The 21,319-nt window shown below is 41.0% G+C and overlaps 1 protein-coding gene across 2 annotated transcripts in view; it reads left to right on the top strand.

The window, feature by feature from the left end:
- Positions 1-21,319, top strand: part of OLFM2 (olfactomedin 2) — a 207,034-nt gene that overhangs the window by 102,719 nt on the left and 82,996 nt on the right. The window lies entirely within an intron of this gene.

Genomic DNA, 21,319 nt, shown 5'->3' with positions numbered 1-21,319 from the left:
GGCATCGCTGGCTTCATGCTGATACCCACATTTCTACAGCCACCTGTTCTGGCTGTATCAACTGTGCATATATTCCCATTTGAAAATCTCTTGGACTTTGCAAATTCTAGCTCACAGTGGTTTCGCTGAGTGACAACAGTGATGATAATGAATGATGATGAAGATGATAACACAATGATAATCATAATTATGATTGTATTGGTGAATAAATAGGCAGATGGTCTTTCAAAATGTCACTGGAGAAAAGGCCCTGCCAATGGCCAACAGTCTGTAGCTGATGGTACCTAGAGCAGGTCCCTATTGTTGGATCAGGTAGGACACGTAGAGACAATTGGAGAGCAGTGGTGTCACATGCACTGAGTAACCAGCACCAGTGCCTGCCTATGCTTTTGCTTTCTGCACCAGTTGAAACTTCCAAATACTCTTCAAAGGCAATGTAATAGTCTAGTCTGTCGGTCACACAGCCATAAGTAAATGTGAGCAGGGGGCCCTGAGTTCAGGAATGGACACAACTGACACACCATTGTGCAAAAGCTGTTCTAGCTATGGCTGCCACCTGCTCATTCAGCAGGAGTTATAAGTCCAGGAGAACTTCCACATGGCACACTGGGTCTGTCTTGGGTTGCGTCTGTCCATCCAGAACCAAAAATAGAGTGTTTAATTAAATAATGGAAAATGTTTAATAAGGATAAGTGAAAACCATGGTGAATAGATTTTGAGAATAATAGTTATAATTATTGTGTGTATAAGATTTATAATTTGTATTTAAAAGAGATTGTACCCAGACAGTACACTGCCATTATGAATAGGGAAATGTTATATATAACAAAGAAAATTGCACAATAAAAAATAATAATTAAAAAGAGAACCAAAGATGGAAGGTCTCTGGAACCAGGAGGTCCAACATCCCAAAGCTACTCTGCCTTGCTTGGGGTTGAATTTAACCCTGTTGCTTCCCATCCAAGCTCACCATCCCCAACAACCTCCAGGGACCGAGACAGAACCTTCATGGCATCTCTCAGGCAACCCAAGGTATAATTATAAAGCTTTGTATCTTCAGCATATTAATAATACCTCACTCCAAAATGTTCTGTTCACCCAGAAACTTCATGTAGATGTTAAACAATGCTAATAACATGACTCTATCTACAGTTGCCTTTCTGGATAAAACTTAAGGCACCCCTCCCTCTTTTATTCTCTCCAAAAGCGAGAAAAGTAGTTTAGGTTATAAAGATTATATATAGCTCCAAGTCACCCAATGAGCTTCCTGGTTAAACTGAACTTTGAATCTGGATTTCCCTGGTCCTAATTTAACTCTCAGACCACAGCACTACCCTGACTATTCCCCATATCTGCCTCCCTCTCCATGTAGACAGAGCCACGGTGGCACAGTTGTTAGAATGAAGTACTGCAGGCTACTTCTGCTGCCTGCCGGCTACCTGCACTTTGGCAGTTCAAATCTCACTAAGCTCAAGGTTGACACAGCCTTCCATCCTTCTGAGGTGGATAAAATGAGGACCCAGATTGTTGGGGGCAATAGGCTGACTCTAAAATCATTTAGAGAGGGCTGTAAAGCACTGTGAAGAAGTATATACATCTAAGTGCTATTGTTATTGCTAGACGGAATTTGGAATAAGGTACCGTATTTTTCAGAGTTTAAGATGCTCCAGAGTATAAGATGCACCAAGGTTTTGAAAAGGCAAATTTAAAAAAAAGTAGGTAGGTAGATAGAGGGAGAGAGAGGGAGAGAAAGAGAGAGAAATACAGTAGGTAGGTAGAGAGAGAGAGAGAGTAGTTAGGTAGGTAGGTAGATAGATAAAGAGATAGAGAGAGAAATAGAGAGAGATAGAGAGATAGAGAAATACAGTAGGTAGGTAGGGGGAGAGATAGTGAGTGTGTAGGTAGGTAGAGGGATAGAGAGAAAGAAATAGAAAGAGAGAGTGAGAGAGAAATACAGTAGATAGGTAGGGAGAGAGAGTTGGTAGGTAGAGGGATAGAGAGAGAAAAAGAGAGAGAGAAAGAAGTATATAGGTAGTGAAAGAGAGAGAGTAGGTAGGTACGTAGGTAGATAGAGGGATAGAGAGAGAGAAATATAGTGTATAGGTAAGGAGAGAGGATAGGTAGGTCGGTAGCTAGAGGGAGAGAGAGAGAGAGAGAGAGAGAGAGAGAGAAAGAGAGAAAGAGAGAAATACATTAGGGAGGGAGGGAGAAAGAGTAGATAGGTAGGTAGATGTTTCCAGGTGTACTTATCCATGTGCTGGAGAAGGAAATTGCTGACAATCTGCAGTACCTAAGACTTTGTTTCTGCTGGCACAGCACTTGATCAATGTAATTCTCATCAATCAGTTAAAGAGCTTTCCAAAAAGAAAAAAAAAGTTTTTGCACTCTGCAAACCTCCCAAAATGGCCCGTTTTTCATAAAAATGGGCCTGTTTTTTTAAAAAGGCATGAATAGCTTTGGGGGGGGTTTGCAGAGTGCTCGGGGGGGGGGGATGAGCAAAAAACGGCCCGTTTTACATTAAAAAAATGCATGCATAGCCTTATGGAGGCTTATAGAGTGCTGCTGGGGGGCTGTGGGGTCAAAAAACGGCCCTTTTTTCTCATTTCTGCCCTCCCCAGCCCCCAGGAGCTCTCTGAAAGCCTCCATAAGGCTATGCACGGCCATTTTGGTGAAGGGGGTGTGACTTCAAGAGGCAAAAAAATGCTGTATTCAGTGTATAAGACGGACACAGATTTTCAGCCTCTTTTTTGAGGAAAAAGGGTGCGTCTTATACTCCGAAAAATATGGTATTTGCAAATGGACCATCAACATCTTGAAAAACAGATTTAGTGTCAGGAATACCAGTTAGAACTAAAATATATCAAAGAACTTGCAAAATGCCAATCTGGGCTCTCATTTAGACTCTCTTCCACCTTTTGTTCATCCCTGGATTCCACCCCTGCCCTTTATTCATATTAGACTGGCTGGAAGCTGAAGTCTTTGATCCTCCTGTGAATGGTGCTGCATTTTTTTCTTCTTCCTCAAAAGGCAGCTTTGCCTCTTAGGATGCAAGGGAGAAGTCAGGGAGCTTCCTTTTGTCTCACCTTCTTCTCTTTAATGAGATGCAAATAGGGCCTTTATGGTTTCTGGTGGAGCAGCGGCAGCCGGCCGCATGGCAGGATGAGCAGTAAATTCCCTTTCCTCAAGATTAATTGCCTTAAAATCTCATTACCAAGGGAAGACTGCTTCCCATTGACTTTGCACGTGCAAATAAAGTATTTATTAGCCAAATAAGGATCATGCCAATTTACTGTTGCAATTACTATGGGTCTTTTCACCAGGGAATTGCAGAGAAGAATCTGTTGAGCTTCGGCTCAGCTTTCGCGTAGCTTTGAAAGCTCCAGGATGAGCCAGAATACGACAACTTGGTGAAGGGATGCACATCTGCCTTGGCCGACATGAGACTAAGAGGAAGGGGAAGAAATTAAATGTCTAGACCTCTCCATCTTTAATAGTGGAGTCTTTTGAGGTAGTAGCAATGAGGATTAATTGGTTTACACTCTTAGGACAGAGACAAAATGAGTGTTCGAGGAGAAAAAGTTAAGCATGTCGGTAAGAGTTTATAAAGATTGAACAGATGTAAAGGAACAATAAAGGTAAAGGAGGCTTGATCTTTTTTTATTCTGCTGGTCATTGACTGGAATTAAATAAATAATCATTGCATCAGAGAGGGAAACTGTTATTCCTATCAAGCAAAGAAAGGGGACTGCAGGTCTCTTTTGATGGGTAAAGAATTACAAACCTACCTAGTTAATGGCAAGCAGAATATAAGTGCTGTGTCCCATTCAACACAACACAACCAATGGACAGACTTAACCCACTCCAAGAAGAAGAGAACCAAGGTACACACACATGAACACACACATATACACAAAACCCTCCTGTTGTGTATCTTTGGGGTTTCATCCTCTCCTATTCTTTTCTGAAAAAAGTTCAAGCAGAAATCAAGTGGTAGTTGAAAACTGCGGCTGCAGTGAGAGAGATTATATTTTCTCATAAAAAGCAATGGAGATGAAAAATTAAGGGCAATACCTTTATTTAGTCAGACTGACTATTTACAACCTTTCCAAAAATTATTCATCAGGGAATATCATAAAAGACAGGGGGAAGAAAAGGCATGGGGAGGAGGAAAATGTGGGTGATCTTTTAACCGTGGACCAGTTTATTTTGATGAAGTGAGCGACAATCTCTGGATCTGAGTTGGGATACAGTCGGGTACAGTTTTAGATTGCATTGTGGCAAGCCCTTTTTTTTAAAAAAAAATCCAACAGTTAAAGTCAAAATACAGGTAGTCCTTGACTTACAATAATTCATTTAGTGATGGTCTGAAGTTACAACGGCATTGAAAAAAGTGACAGTTGCAATTTTTCACACTTACAACCATTTCAGCAATCTGCTTGGTCACATGATTTATGTTTGGATACTTGAAAACTGACTCACATTTATGACGGTTGCAAGGCCCCAGGATCACCTTTTGCAACCTTCTGATGAGCAACGTCAATAGGGAAACCAGATTCACTTAACAACCATGTTGCTAAGTTAACAATTGCATTGATTCAGTTAACAAATGTGCCAGGAAAAATAATAAAATGGGGCAAAACTCACTTAACAAATTCCTCACTTCGCAACATAATTTTTGCACTCATTGTGGTCATAAGTTGAGGATTTCCTGTTTCTTTCATCTGTGTGAAAAAATATTAGAAAACAGAGAAATCAACAGATAGACTTAATATTAACAAAGTTTAAGTGTCCTCCCCCCCCCCCCAATGTAATGGAAGTTTTCATTTTCTGTATAGCAATTTGTGGTATCTAGCTCTGTACAAACTGGATTCATTTACCCAAAACACTTAACCTAGTTAAAATTAACCCATTGATGGCTAGATATAATACAAAGAATAATAATACACTGATGTGATGTACAATAATAAATTATTAGCATGGTATTTCAATGCATTTGCTATGTGTACTCTGATGAAGCATATCATATGAAGACAGCTAGAATATCTTCTCACAATAACTACACTAAAACCAATATTATTCCCAATCAGGCCAACTATGCAATTCCCTGCTAGTTACATGATGTCTCTTGAAAGAACGAATGGTTGTTATGTCATTCATCACATATTTGGGGGAAATGGCTTGGAATGCAGTGGATATAAAAATCAGATTTTGGTTCCAAGGTTTTTAAATGAGAGAAGTTGGGAGGAAATCCAGCTTGAGATTCTGAGGGGCCAGTCAAGTAGACAATCTGGGCCATGTAGGCAAACAAACAGACTGGATACAATGCAGATTGTCTACATTCATAATTTGGACTGGTACTGAGATGGGAATATCTATAAGGTACTCATCACTTAACAATGGTAACGTCACATGATCGCATTGACTTAGGACAGCAGTTGCAGCACTTCTGGCTGCTGTTATTAAGCAAATCCTGTAAGATTGTTGGGAATGAGGTCACATGATTGCCATTTGTGCCATCCTGCTAGCTTCCCCATTGATTGTGTTTGTCAGAAGCTAACAATGAAAGTTGCAAATGGTAATCAGGCGACAGGGGGATATTGTGTCTCTCATAAAGCCAGTTGCCAAGCACTTGAAATTATGATCATGTGACTGTGGGGACATGTCAGGCATGAAAGACCAGGACAACATGTAAAGTTCCAAGTAAACTGATTTATTGCTCATGCCTATGCACACAAATATATGCAACTAATCATTACCATGATTTTGGTGCTAGATAAGAGTTAATGAAATTCAGGAGGGTTTGCACTTAGTCTATTTGTAGCTACATGTAGACTGTCCAGACTTTCAAATCCAAATCTTGATGTGTCTTCTCTTCTTAATCCAGCAGCCATTGTCTTGACTATGGAGCAGCTCAACTGCAATTTTATTCAGAGATCTTAGGGGGTCTGGAGCCTTAAATACATGCGTACATGCATACATGCATACATGCATGCATGCATACATACATACATGTTGCATTTGTGCTGATAAATAAATAAAGGGAGACTAGTATAGATCCATTTCAAGCTATTTAGCTCTCATCAGCTAGCCATACCCTTACTGGGATTCAAACCTGGGCTGTTTTTTTTACGTTAGGCAGTTGTATTAGCCCCTAAGCTCTCCACCCTTATCAGCTGTATGTATATATCATATATACATGTATATTTCTTGAGATTTTTTTACTCAAAAATCTCGAGAAATAAATAATGCAGATTAATAAAGTGTCACACAATCCCCATTTTCTGACTTTCCTTGGGAGGAGAGGGAATAGAAGGGAGCCATATATTTCTGATCTTTTTGCATTCTGCCTTACGTGAAAGCATTGAAAAATACGTCTGGATGGTAAAGGCGATAAAACATGCTGCCAAGCATAATATAAAGCCCAAGAGTTTTTCTCCATTCAAAACCAAGACAAATTACTGCCCTGTAATCATCATATAAAAGACCTTGGGGTGGGAAGTATTCAAGAATAATATTTCAATAAATAAAGTAAAATATGAATGAGCTAATAAAATATTAAATACTTGTTACAACTTGATATTATAGCCAGTCTTAGCCTTTGCACATGAAATCAACAGATAGAGCGGTTTGGGAGAGCCATTATAGGTTCACAGAGAAGCAAGCAGAAATACTGAGGATGATGGGAGTTGGACTCCCCCCTTCTGGAGGGTTGGGGGAGGCCTTGTCGTAGATTTGTTTTGGATGCATAGGTGGTTTCCAGATAATAAACACCTGTTGGAAATGCATGCACAATATGTATTATGACCATTTTTCACACACGGTTGTAGCATCCCCATGGTCACGGTGATCAAAATTCAGACTGTTGGTGACAGATTTATGATGGTTGCAGTGTCCTGGGATCATGCAATTCCCTTTTGCGACCTCCTAACAAGCAAGGTCAATGGGGAAACCAGATTCACTTAACAGCTGGGTCACTAACTTTACAACTGCAGTGATTCACTCGACAACTGTGGCAAGGAAGGTGGTAAAATGGGGCAAAACTCACTTAACAAATGTCTCGCTTAGCAACATAAATTTTGGGCTCAATTGGGGTTGTAAATTGAGGACTACTTGTACATTTTTTAAAAATTCCTTTTTCTGACTTTGGCTATGCATGATTAGTACTTTCCTACCATTACTATGGTCGTTGCCTTTCTCTGCCATTATGGCTTGCTTCCTTGGGCTTATTTCAAGCTGCAGAAGGAGATTCTCAGAGCATGGAGGTGACCACAGCATATGGTCCCTGTCTGGCAGTTCAGACTCAATTAATGTGACTGAAAACACAGGATGGGGAGAAGCTGCCCAACAGAGTGTGCTGAATCTTCCTCTGCTGGAACAGTCACGACTACAACACCATCAATACCAAAGCAGTCAGCCATTGACAGCACCTCTCTCACACACTCTGAGTCTCCCTAATAGGGACAGGAGGGACAAGCAGCTCATGTTCTCAGCAGACAAGGTTAGACTAGGAGAGCAATTTCAGCTCTACTGATCACTTAAACGCAAAGCTTAGCAGCTGAGATACTGTAGGAAGGTCTTTGTCAATTGATAGGAGAAGCTTAAGGAATGTTTAGAGTGAAAGGCAAAAGAGTATAATTTTAAAAAAGCAGATGTACACTCTGCAGGTAATCCTCGACTTATAGTCCTTCATTTCTTTTTATTTTATTTTTATTTAGAAAAGTTATACTGCCGCCTGCTCACACATGGTGACTCAAGGCAGCTTACAAAGACATGAAAGCCAATATAAAAGAAATAAAAATAAAATAATAATAACTCCCACCACCCTACCCTGGTGACAACACAAATTCATACTAACCATTTACTGGGCTCCATCCCACTCTGGGTTACCCAGGCCTGCTAGCGGAACCACGGCCTCAGGGACTTCTGAAACAGTGAGGGCCAGTCTAATCTCTGGGGAGGGGGGGGAGATGATGTTCCAGAGAGAGGGAGCCACCACAGACAAGGTCCTTCTTCTGGGTCCCCCCAGATGTGTCTTCTTAGGGGACAGTAGATGTGACTAGGAAGAGATGGTCCCTCAGATAACCTGGTCCCAAGCCATTTAGTGACCATTCAAAGTTAACAATGGCACTGAAAGAAGTGATGTATGGCCATTTTCCCCCACTTTTGACTGTTGCAGCATCCCCCATGGTCACATGATTTACATTTGGATGCTTGACAACTGATTCACATTTATGACAGTTGCAGTGTCCTGGATCCCCTTTTGCGACCTTCTGACAAGCAAAGTTGATGGGGAAGCCTTAATAATTGTGGTGAGAAAAGATGCAAAATGGGGCAAAACTCAATTAGCACATTTCTCACTTAGCAAAATATACATTTTGGGCTCAAGTGTGGTTGTAAGTTGAGGACTACACCTGTACTAATTCTTAGTGATCTAACCGAAAGCCAGCGGTGGTATTCAGCCGTTCGGATCAGTTCAGGTGAACCAGTAGCGGAAATTTTGAGTACTTCGGAGAACCAGTGAATACCATCTCTGGTTGGGCCCGTCAACCAGAAAGAAATGAAAAATCATCAGTCTTTGAGGTGATATGGATAAAAACAAGAAGCAAGACACACTCATATCTTGTTCAGCAGACCTGCATATTCCCAAGTATATTGAAACAGCCAAATACATTTCTTTCTTTCAAACAAAAGAAGGTGCTTCTTGCAAAAAGTATTTGCAAAAGGAATCTCAGAACTGCTCCTCCAGTGTGCATCCATTGATCCTGAGGCTTCTATTAATGGTAGCAAAAACAATCTATCTCTCTGCATGTGGGAGGGAGGTGTTTCCTTCTTACCAGCTCAGGTAAGAAAGAGAATCTGATGGATGTCTTTCAAAAGAGAAGGTAATTTCAGTGTGATTCTCTTGGGTGCAGACCTGCATTCTTGCCCTTGTGTATATGTGTATGATATTCTGCCTTTCACCATATAGTCCTCTCTCTGATGATCTGCAGGCTCCCTGACTTGTAATTAAACCTTAAGAGAAGACATCATTATGGTATTCTTCCCAACATGGCATTTTCCAATTTGCTAGCTAGGTAAATTGCAGAATGATACATAGCTATGGAAGGAGGAGGAAGAAGAGGAGGAAACCCACAAGCAATAGCCTTTCTGTACTTCCAACAAGCAAAGCAACCTCTGAAACATTAGTAAGAGTTTAAAAAAAACATTGAAGAATTGCCCTGGAGATTTGAGCCTACATTTAGTATCTTGCTCCTGAACTTTTGTTGTTGCCTGAATAAGCATTTTTGGGTAGCAAAGTAATGCTGTCTGGGGTATTGAAGAGGTGGAATTCCATCCTGGAGAACATCTGGCTGGAAAGGCTGCCTTATAGGCTCCTGAGCAGGGCTGTTTCTACTTCAGTTGAATGGCTGATGATATCCTCTTGACCTATCCTCCTTATCTACTGGATGATACTTGGAATCATTTTTTTCTTTTTTCTAAGCAATGAAATGCTGGAAAGAAAGTAAGTAAAGGTCCCAGGACTCTTTCTCCATATGCTTTTTATCAGCAATGCTTTCATCTATCCAAAAACAGAATAGCAAAGGACCAAATTTGGTAGAGTGAAAGTAGCTGGCAAAAGAAAGGTTTCAAAAGTGGCTGTACCAGACCATGGGATCCTAAGGTACGGAGAGAGAATTGGGAAGTGACTTGGAATGTGGACTGTTCCATTCTATGTTCTCCTTTCTCATCACATAACCCAGAGAGAAGCACGTATATGCATATGCATATGCATAAGCACATGCACAAATACATACTAATACAACATGAAAGAGCACAAACAATATGTTACCTGAATTATACAGAGAGAGACAGAGAGACAGACAGACAAACAATCTAGGGCCCTACTCAGTAAAGAAGTTGGAAAGAATTCTGGAAGTATTGCATGCTTTTTCTACTTGGTTTATACGTATATCTGTGGAAGACAGCTCTCTTGAGGGATATTCCTCTTGAAGATTCAGTATTACCTCTAGGTTATTGCTACCAAATACCAGCTGCAGTGAGTAAGCAGAGGGATGGTATTTTATTTCCACCTCCTACTTAATAGTATCCCAGAGACATCTGGCAAGCCATCATGAGACAAAAAATCCTGGACCAAGATGATCTTTGGCCTGACTCATCAGGACTGTTCTTATGGTCTTATCCTAAGTGCCCTCTGCTCGGATGGAGCAGCAGTTTCATTCTGGGTCACAAATAAATGGATAAAAGTCCAAGGCTGCACAAAATCTACAATCACTTTTTTCCCCACCTGCCATTTAGAAGCATTTGACATTTAATTACCGGTAGCTGCTGTGCTGATGAGGGAGTTGTTGGTGGCAGGAAACAAAGCGGTGGGCAGCCAGGAAGACATAAAAGAATTCTGTGGACACTGATGGCTTGGGAAAGAGAAACAATTGCTCCCTGAAGAGCAAACAATTAATAGTTTCTGGTGAATTAAAACTGTGGACTTCCCAACCATGAGCTACTTTGTCTGCTGCTCTGGATGTTCTCTTGCTGCTAAATTACCAGCTAGCCAAATAGTTTTTTTGAATGAAGTGTTCCAGAATAATGTTGAAGGACCCAATATGGGTTGGTCACTGGGACCAGAGGTTTTGTCTTCTGAGCTTTCAGACTCGTGCTGGAGCCCATTCTCAGGGAACAGCTCCGTGTTCCCTGAGGATGGGCTCCAACATGAGTGTGAAAGCTCAGACGACAAAACCTCTGGTCCCAGTGACCAACCCATATTGGGTCCTGCAAATAGATTTTGGACTAAACAAGGGAGACACATTAGAAATGATATTTTCTCACAGGAAGAGAGTTTAATTTCAGCAAGCGGCACTTCTGCTGTGCTAAGAATTTCTTTGGTGTGAACTGCACCTTTTTTTTAATAGGAAAAGAGAAGAGAAGCAGCAAAATCAAGGACAGAAGGGGAGAATAACATTTCCAAAACCTGAGACGAACCTCACTTGTGTTCTACAGTCTGTCAACATTCCAAATATCATCCAAAACTAAATCAGAGTTCAAGGCAAATCTCTTCAAAAAGTTCCAATGTATTAATAGAGACATGTTGGTACATCTGTTGTAAACCCAAATCTGAACTTCCTAGGGTTTCCACCCAGTTGAAATTTCATGATCTTCCCCCCATACGAGGAGTGGGTTCCTGCCAGTTCTAACCTCTTCTGAAGAAGAGGTTCTACAAATCTACAGTACTGTTTAGAACCGGTTCCAGTTCCCTCCCCCCGCCGTTCCGCATATCATCAAGATGAAGAGCGAGAGGAGGAATTCTGGGAGTTGAAGTCCATAAGTCTTAAAGCTGTCAAGTTTGAACACCCCTGGTTTTTTTTCTAAAGGGTTAGGGGTGCAAGGGTCTTATAACTTGACAGCTTTAAGACTTGCATGCTTCAAATGCCAGAGTTTCTGAGCCAACATTTTGGTTGCTAAGCAAGAGCGTTGTTAAGTGAGTTTCACCACATTTTACAAGTTGGCCACGCCCATCCAGTCACATGACTGCCACGCCACTCCCACCCAGTCACATGGCTGGCAAGCCACTCCCACCCAGTCAAATGGCTGGCAAGCCACTCCCACAAAGCAGGCCACACCTACAGAAGAGGTTCTAAAAAATTTGAAACCCACCACTGCCCCACATCCACAATTTCATCACATGCTCCAATCTTCTTCTGCCACACTGGCATCTCCACCCATCTAGTTCCGGTCAGGTGCTGAGGTGCTGAGACAAAAGATGACCTTGGGCTTCTAGAAAGGAATGTTTTATTTTGACAGCAACACATTCTACAATTCTACTCCTTACTATTCCCCCTCCCAATTCCCACTAATGAAACAGCATAATAAAGAAATGGAGAGAGAGTGTGGCAGGCCAAAGATTCTGAAAGGAACCGCTGCAGGCCTGACACAGTCTTAATTTCTATTTCTGAGATGAATGTCATATTTCTTTCCACAGTTTTGGGCAAAAAAAGGGGGAAAACTTTTCAGTCAGATTTTATGCTTATCTTTTTCTTTCACATCTTCCAACATCCTTTTTCTCAGCACGATTTTTCTTGGGCAGATAGACATTCCCCATCTTTTAAAAATTTAAAAGGATCCTTTCTTTTTTCAAATGAAGTATTATCAAACCACAAAGAAATAGGAGCACAAAAGCAGAGACATGGTAGTGAAAGTCTAAAGTTGTTTGTCTCATGTGCACAAAAGAAGTGTGGGGAGAGCCTCAATTGTGTTGTCACAACCACCATTTTTCTTTCATTTTTCTTTCTCCCATCCCAGATCATGCAGATCACCACTGTATTTTGTATCAAATGTGGATTATTGAACCAAACATTGGTTGGGTTCTCAATCTGGACAACTCCCTCTACCCAAAGGTTTCTTCATGTGGAATTTGGATTTTCCTTGAAACAGCCTTTGAAAGGCAGCTGTAGAAGATGACTAGTCTAAGCCCAAGGGAGAGCTCATCAGTCTCCAGTCCATTTACCCCCACAAGAGATTTAAGTCCAGCCCACCTTGAATTCCATTGATTCTTATTTACCACCTATTTGCTTTGACTGTTACGAGTTGAGATTCTTGTAGAGAGCTTAAGCTTGCAATAAGCCTTTATATTCATTTCAATTATCTGGATTTCCTGATTTCTCATGCCTGAAAGTAGCTCTTTGTCACTTCCTTTACCACACTGCTTTTCCAGAAAGGGCCCTAGGGTCTAAGGAGCCCATGGTTTTGTCTTTCTTTTTAAAGCCTTGGATGGTGGTGGCTGTGCAGACTTTCTTTTGCTGCTACTTCATATTTTAGAGTGGTTGTGAGCTCTCCAGGATTCTGCAAGGTGTAGGCAACATCTAATCATTTAAAATAAATAATTAAGTAGCTGCTCTGAGAGCTTAAGAGGGTTAAGTGCTGCTGAGGATGAAGGCATAAGTAGACAGCAGAGGGTGGATGCATGTGTATAACAATAAATATCTTGCAGAGGTAGTATGTGGATGTTTTTTGTTAGATACTTGTTCTAACTGCAGTGGTTTCCACCAAGGTCCTCTGTTCCGGCGGGAACAGAGGTTTAATCCTATTGGTCGAAGGGTCTGACAGTTCCCTATAAAAGGGCTGCTGTCAGACTCAACCTTCGCTGGATTGTTCTCACTTGTTGTACTTAATAAAGAGCTGTTGTTACCGTTAAGCCTGTGTGTGCCTATCCATTACCCAATCTAACATTTTTATTTGAGCCATGATTGAGTTGCTAGCTTCTTTTATCATACTGTAACTGCAGACATGTAGAAGAAATCTGTATTCCAGCTCCTGGGACCTACATGCATCAATGAAGTTGGGTTGGGGTGAGTTCAAAAAGGAGAAATGATTCAAATCATATTTATGTGGTAAATGTATATATCTGTTTATATGATATATGTAACTCTGAGAGTCTTACAGAGTTAAAACACAAAAGCAATGCAGCAAAATAACCAAAACCATAATGACAAAAATCATTTAAAAACAATAAAAAACTTTTTTTTAAAAAAAATCTGCCAACTGCACAATTTCCCTAACAACACAGCTACTTTGCAGACTCCAGACCCACATTACCAGATTCTCCAACTCAGATTGCAAAGCCATGTCTTCAAACCTTTCCAGAAGGCCAGAAAGGTTGGGGCCAATTTGACCTCAGGGGGAATGATGTTCCAGAGGGCAGGTGCCATGGCAGAAAATGCCTTCTTCCTGGGTCTGATTTGTTTTGTAAACAGAACCCACAACATGCCCTTCGTGGAACTGATGAATAGACATGATCTGGGAGAGGCAATCCCCCAAATTCAACTTCAGGGACTCATTGCTCCAAAACATAATGATTATTGCTGTCACTTAAGACAGACTTTCTCAACCCAGCATTCGCCAAACATTTTTTAACTACACATTTCAATCCAGTCAATTATTTCTAGATATAATTAGCAGAATGTATTATTTTAAGAGAAACACTCTTTTGGTTTATGACAAGCAAAGTTTTAGGATTTTAACAAAAGGACTTGGGTGTGTAAAAAAATTACCTTAATATGGAAATAAAACTCATTTAAAGCATTTATAAACACAGAGGATGATTCTTAAATCCCACCCAATTTCACTTTACAATTTTTTCAGATTTTCTGATGAATTTGAGTTCTTTGAAGTTCATCAGACATTTTATATAATCACCATCCTCAATCTAACCAGGAACAGGGAAACTGTCTACTCCAGATATTTTCAGGAATTTATCTCTCATTTGATATAATCAGAATGGCCAGTGGTCATTATACTCCAACAACATGCCTTGAGTCATAGGTTGCCCACTCAACCTTAAGCAATACACTTCATTGGAGTTTATGGAATTGTAGGGTGAGCATTTGATAATGTCAAAAAAATTAATAGAACAATTAACCAGTGGAACAACTTGCCTCCAGAAGTTGTGGTTACTCCATAACTGGAGGCTTTTAAAAAGAGATTGGAAAGCCACTTGTGTAGAATGGCATATGCTCTCCTGCTTAACAGAACATTGGACTAGAAGACCACCTAGGTCCCTTCTAACTCTGTTATTCTTTTATTCTGTTAAATTAATTAACCACCGCTCAATTCTGTACAAGCAAAAAACTGTAGTAGCAAAATATGTGGTAATGAAGCAATAACAATAACATAATACCCTGTTTCCCTGAAAATAAGACCTCCCCAGATAATAAGCTCAATTGGGCTTTTGAGTGCGTGCACTAACATAAGCCTTCCCCCCAAAATAAGCCCCCCTGAAAATATTGCAACACAGCAGCAGACATGAGGTGACCACACTCGCCACTTCCTGCACCTCAAAAATAATAAGACCTCCCTGAAAATAAGGCCAAGCGCTTATTTCAAATATCAAAAGAAAATAAGACCCTGTCTTATTTTTGGGGAAACACGGTATGAATAGAGAAGTTCTAATCTTCAAGAGGTCTAACAACCATGTAAAAGTATCAGCCGAATAGCCATTTCAAACCAAAACTAATTTCAACAAACTAACTTGTTTAGCTATATACAGTATCTAAATATACCATAATTGCACAGGTTTGGGAAAATGCAGGGTTTACTCATTTAAATGAGGCATATCAAGCCAATATGTAACTTCAGAAAATAGATTATTAAAAGCAGGATGGTTCAGGCCAAGATCTCACTCACAAAGGATGTCCAAGGACCTTAATCGATTGGGACATCAAACTGAAGCCTATTTTCAATTTTTCATTCATGTAGTGATCTTTTCAGGACCTGAAGATAGCCAGGAGATATTGGACATCAGAATTCAGTACCAATAACTGGAGAGAATGGGGGAGAATTGTCTCCCCCCCCCAGTATGTGTGTGAGAGAGAGGGGGGGGAGAGAGCACACATATCTTACGGAATTTTGTTTAGTCTGATTCTGTTTCCACATGTTCTACTCTCTCTTACATTTTTGAGGCTCATTAAAGAATTGAGCCCAGCATGGAGAAATGGAAAGAAATAACAAATGTATCCAGACTAATTTTATGAGAACACAGGATTTACCTTTGTAGTATACCTATTTTCTCCCTCTCCTCAAAATTGCCTTTTAAAATGTTCTAAGGCTCACAAAGCTGTGGTCACAGCACATTGGTTTTACTCTGGCTTTTATTGTTGGCTTTAATACTTGTAATCTTAGCCTGATTTTTAATGCTGTAAACCAGGCTCACATCACTGTATATCAAGAGGCTGAGGCTGCACACACTGTTAAAAGGTCATTAGTTAGAGCAGTCTTATTCAACCTGGGGCCCTCTGGATATGCTGGACTACAACTCCTAGGATGTTGATCTATGTTGGCCAACCAATGAGAATTATAGGCACTTTGACATTACCATTTTACAGCTCTTTGGGGGAAGGAAAGAAAATACCAACTTGACCGTGGTTTTGATGATATCAGTTGTGTATTGATTTACAGTTCTGCTCTGGATTACTGAAAACCACAGCAAAGTTGATATATTTTTCTGAGTCCCTGCAGTTAGGCAACCTAATGAGGAGTATGTATACATTATTATGTACACATTATTTATAATTACCTTTCAAAACAGTTCTCATTGCCACTTGCACCCATGGTCACCAGTATTGGGGAAAGCATCTTATTCTAAAATTGCTATCAGTTCATTTTCAGGAGTTACAAGGCTCTTTAATGCAAGAGAGGAATGGTGGCTTAGCAGCCAAAAAGTCTTTGGAGGAATGTTAATATTTTGTTTACTTGCTTATTATATATATATCCCTCAAATAAATCAACTTTTTTTACAGTGGATCTTCCTCTTATAGCGACTTTTGAGATTATATTTATTTCTAAACTACCAAGAGTGATGGAAGTGTGATGGTAGACAGACAGACAGACAGACAGACAGACAGACAGACAGACAGAAAGAAAGAAAGAAAGAAAGAAAGAAAGAAATAATTGCAAATCACAAGGCAAATACTTTGAAAAACAAGGAGGAAGTACAGGGCTGTTAGCAATTTATTTCATTTTTGTGTGGGTGATATGAGAGTTATTTGTCATGCAGCCAGGGAAAATGACAAGATAGCAAATCAAACACAAACACAAAAGACAGTTGAGCCAGCCAACCCAAATAGGTTGGAAGAAAGAAAACATATAAAATGATCTGTCTGTCTGTCTGTCTCTCATTTGTCTGTCTCTCATGATACCTTGCTCAACAGTAGTAACTGTGAAAGGGATCTTGGAGTCCTAGTGGACAACCATTTAAATATGAGCCAGCAGTGTGCAGCAGCTGCCAAAAAAGCCAACACAGTTCTAGGCTGCATCAACAGAGGGATAGAATCAAGATCACGTGAAGTGTTAATACCAATTTGTAATGCCTTGGTAAGGCCACACTTGGAATACTGCATTCAGTTCTGGTCGCCATGATGTAGAAAAGATGTGGAGATTCTAGAAAGAGTCCAGAGAAGAGCAACAAAGATGATTAGGGGACTGGAGACTAAAACATATGAAGAACGGTTGCAGGAACTGGGTATGTTTAGCTTAAAGAGAAAGAAGGACTAGGGGAGAAATGATAGCATTGTTCCAATATTTCAGGGGTTGCCACAAAGAAGAGGGAGTCAAACTGTTCTCCAAGGCACCTGAGGGTAGAACAAGAAGCAATGGGTGGAAACTAATCAAGGAGAGAAGCAAGTTAGAACTGAGGAGAAATTTCCTGACAGTTAGAACAATTAATCAGTGGAACAGAAGTTGTGAATGCCCCAACACTGGAAGTCTTTAAAATGATGTTGGATAGCCATCTGTCTGAAACGGTATAGGGTTTCCTGCCTAGGCAGGGGGTTGGACTAGAAGACCTCCAAGGTCCCTTCCAACTCTGCTATTGTATTGTATTGTATTGTATTATTGTATTTTCTCCCTACTTTATATTTTATTTTAGACAGTAACAAAAAATAGAGTACCAGACTATGTAACCATAAAATCATTGGGTTTTTTTCAACAAAAATATTTATTAGAATTTCTTGGATTTCTTGTGAGGTTGACGGCAGTTCATTCCTACCTGTGGGATGAAGCCTGATAGATTAGAACAGAAAGTTAAACAGCATGGGGGACATCACTTTGCCTTTTAGTGCTAAACAGAAACATGTACCATATGCAGACTCAGTCACTGAATACCTCTGTCTGAAAATATCCCTGCATGTAGAAATAATATCTGTGTAATATAGTACCCTAGTACCTAGTACATATATAGTACATACCGTGTTTCCCTGAAAATAAGACAGGGTCTCATTTTCTTTTGCCCCACGAAATATGGCCTTGGGCTTATTATAGGGGAGGGCTTATTGTTTTCTGGGGCAGGTGAGAAGCGAGGCACGCCTTTTAGCTTTCCAGCTCCATTGCGTTCCTCGCCATTGTGTTCAGGGAAGCGGCTGGTAAAAAAACCCCTTCTCTCAAATTCAATCAAACATCTTGAAATCGCAAGAAGGGGTTTTTTTTTAACCAGGGGCTTCCCTGAACACAATGGCAAGGAACGCGACAGAGCTGGAAAGGTAAGAGGCATGCCTCGTGGCCCAACACTGCCCACCTCACCCCAACGGTAAAGGCAGCCTGCCTGGTTCCCTTCCCCACCATCCCTTTAGCGAGGGGTGGAAGATGGGGAGGGGAGAAGCGAGGCGCGCCTCTTACCTTTCCAGCTCCGTTGTGTTCCGCGCCGTTTCGCCCATTGAATCCCCTTGTAAAAAAACCTCATGAGTTCAACTCGCAAGGTTTTTTTTACAAGGGGATTCAATGGGCAAAAGGGTGAGGAACGCAGCGGAGCTGTCAGTCTCTGGTAGCGCTAGGACGTGTGTCTCGCTTCTGCGACACACACACCTGCCACCCCTCACTAAAGGGACAGCGGCGAAGGAAACCAGGCAGGCTGCCTTTATCATTGGGCCGAGGTGGGCGGTGTTGGCCTGTGAGGCGCGCCTCTTACCTTTCCAGCTCTGTTGCGTTCCTCACCCTTTTGCCCCTTGAATCCCCTTGTAAAAAAAAACTTGCGAGTTGAACTCATGAGGTTTTTTTACAAGGGGATTCAATGAGTGAAAGGGCGAGAAACGCAATGGACCTGGAAGGTAAGAGGCGTGCCTCACTTCTCCCCTCCACCTGCCACCCCTTGCTAAAGGGACGGCGGGGAAGGGAACCAGGCAGGCTGCCTTTACCATTTGGGTGGGCAGTGTTTTTTTGCATGAGAAGGAACAGGCGGGAGGGGGTGATTGCATTGCTGGCCTGCCGCTGTTTTTGCAGTGGGCTCTTTGAGCGGGAGGGAAGGACGGGAGGTGGAAGCACTTTGCTTCGCCTGCCGCTGTTTTTGCGGCGGGCTCCTTTTGCGTAGGAGGGAAGGCCGGGAGGTGGAAGCACTTTGCTTTGCCTGCTGCTGTTTTTGCAGCGAGCCATCTTTTTGCCCCGCAAGTTGTACCAGTAGGTGGTACAGTGGTAATGTCGGGGACCAGTTGCACATGCACTTAAATAGTTGGGGTGGCTTATTTTCAGGGGAGGGCTTATTATGGCGCATGCTCTGAAAAGGCCGATTGGGCTTATTAGCAGGGCATGTCTTATTTTGGGGGAAACACAGTAGTATATAATAGTCACGGAGATAATTCTAGTGGAGATCATGGTCATCACTGCTGAAAACTGCATAGGCAAAAGTAGATTCATCAAAGACACACTTACTCTGTCTCTTCCCCACAGGAAGTCATCTGTCTTGGCACCTATTGCTGATAATTTGGAGCATTAAAGTTCTAGGGGATATTTTAGGTCAGAGGTCAAGAGATGATTGTAGGGAAACTCCAATATGTTTTTTGTTTGACCCTCCAAACCCACTGTACAGCAGCTTTCCCCAATTCATACCCCACTAGATGTTTCATTTTTACTACAAATCTCATTATATCCAGCCAGTTTGCAGGGGACGATAGGACTTATAGGTCTGGATAGCTTTTTTTGGTTTAGGGGAGACTGCTCAGAATACCAGTTTGCACTTTTGAAAATGTCTTCAAAATACAGGGGTAAAGTAATTAGTGTTGTTGTTGCTCTATAGAACAAAACATCTAATTAAAATCTTATTTCCATAATCCTAGTCTTGCTTTTTATAATGCAATGGATGCACAAGAAGCTATTTGCCAATATCTGTCAGCTTCAGGACTTCAGATAAAGTCACAATTCCTTCTGTTGCCATATTTAGATTTGAAAATCCCATCCTATCATAAGTACATTCAACAGTTCAAAGGACCATTAATCTCATCCTCGAGTTGAAAAATTTAAGAGTTGTAGTTTAGTAGAGATACTTGAGGTCATTAGGTAGAGAACACCTGCATGGATCTTGTGGACCTCTACAGTTCGAGTGCCATTTCCTTGGGTCTCTTGATTGACCTCAAATGAGGGAAAACAAGACTCCAGCAATCTGTTCTGCACACCTAGCTAGCTTGTCTCCACCTTCGCATGGTCATGACTTCGTCAAGGAGCCTAATAATTCTAGTTCTTGAAAGTTCTTGCATCCTTTCTTGCATCCCAAGATCCTCAGAGCTGAGGGAAGGAAAGAGCAAGAAAAGCAATTCATTTGTAGTGCATATCAAGCCCAAATCCAAGGCTCTCATAGTTACAGCTCTTCCTCTTTCCTATACAGACTACTTGAATGAAATGGGTCCTAGACAGCTGAAGTAGCTCATCTCCAACCATTTCTCTCAGGGATGAGTCATCTGCATGTATTTGCTGTCTTGTGTTAGCTTTGGCCTTCCATATCCTGCTTTTATGAAGATGAGAAGCAAATATAATTGGGTATCAGAAGACGTGAATGGCACAAGGGTCATTGCTTAATTTCATTTAATTTCTCATGTTTTCCCCTGATTTTTGGAATGTTAAAAAAACATTTTTGTGCAAACGTCTGCTGTTATGCATATTTTCTGTGCAATTTATATACATTTCCACTCGCACTTTTCCTAATGCCTACATTTTTGCAAAGATTTTCCCATACATTAATAGAATAATGAATACATTTTTTTTCAAAAGATATATGGTACTCTTTTTTTTACAGTGGTTCATACTTTTGCTGAACTTTTATCTTTAGTTAGGAACTGCTTTCACAATTTGGAAAATGTGGATTTTTCTACATAAAATTAGTTTCTTTTTAGGGGATCTATGCTCAGGAAGTTGAAAATTGAACCTTTTCTGAAAGTTAAGGCTTTCAAAATCAACATGGGTTAAAGGAATATTGGCTAGATTTTTCTCATGTGTCAGACATATATTGAAAGGGTTAGAAAGATGGCTCTGGGTTGGTTGAACATGTATGTTTGTAGGCAACAAGATGGCTGGATGGATGGATAGATGGATGGATGGACAGACAACAGACAGACGCAGCCCTTCAGTACAAGAAAAAACATAGCAAGGGCTATTGAGACTTGAGTTACAGGGTATAATAACAAATCCTAATAGGGTTTCTGTGTTATACCAAAGAGAATCTTGAGTTTCTTTATCCACCTCTCCTCTCTTTCAAGAATAAGTGGATATTTGTGTAAGCACTCTTGCTTTCCTTCTTCGAGGTTATTTCCACACACATTCACAGAAGGAGAGAGATCCAGTTCAGAGGTGGGTTGCTCCACCCACCCGCCTGGACGCTTCTGCGCATGCGCAGAAGCATTGTGCGTGAGTGTGCATGTCAGCATGAGCAAACCGGTAGCCCCAGGATTTGCAACCCACCTCTGATCCAGTTTTACTTCAACTTTAGTTTCATAGAGATATGTAATGGTATGTGAGAATGACCTTGGGAGACCAGAGAAAAAGCTGCAGGTGATATAATAAATCAGACAACATT

Source organism: Natrix helvetica (assembly GCF_964273705.1).
Source record: "Natrix helvetica genome assembly, chromosome: 1".
Lineage (NCBI taxonomy): Eukaryota > Metazoa > Chordata > Lepidosauria > Squamata > Natricidae > Natrix > Natrix helvetica.
The sequence above is the reverse complement of the archived record's forward strand: the minus strand, read 5'-3'. Positions and strand labels throughout refer to the sequence as shown.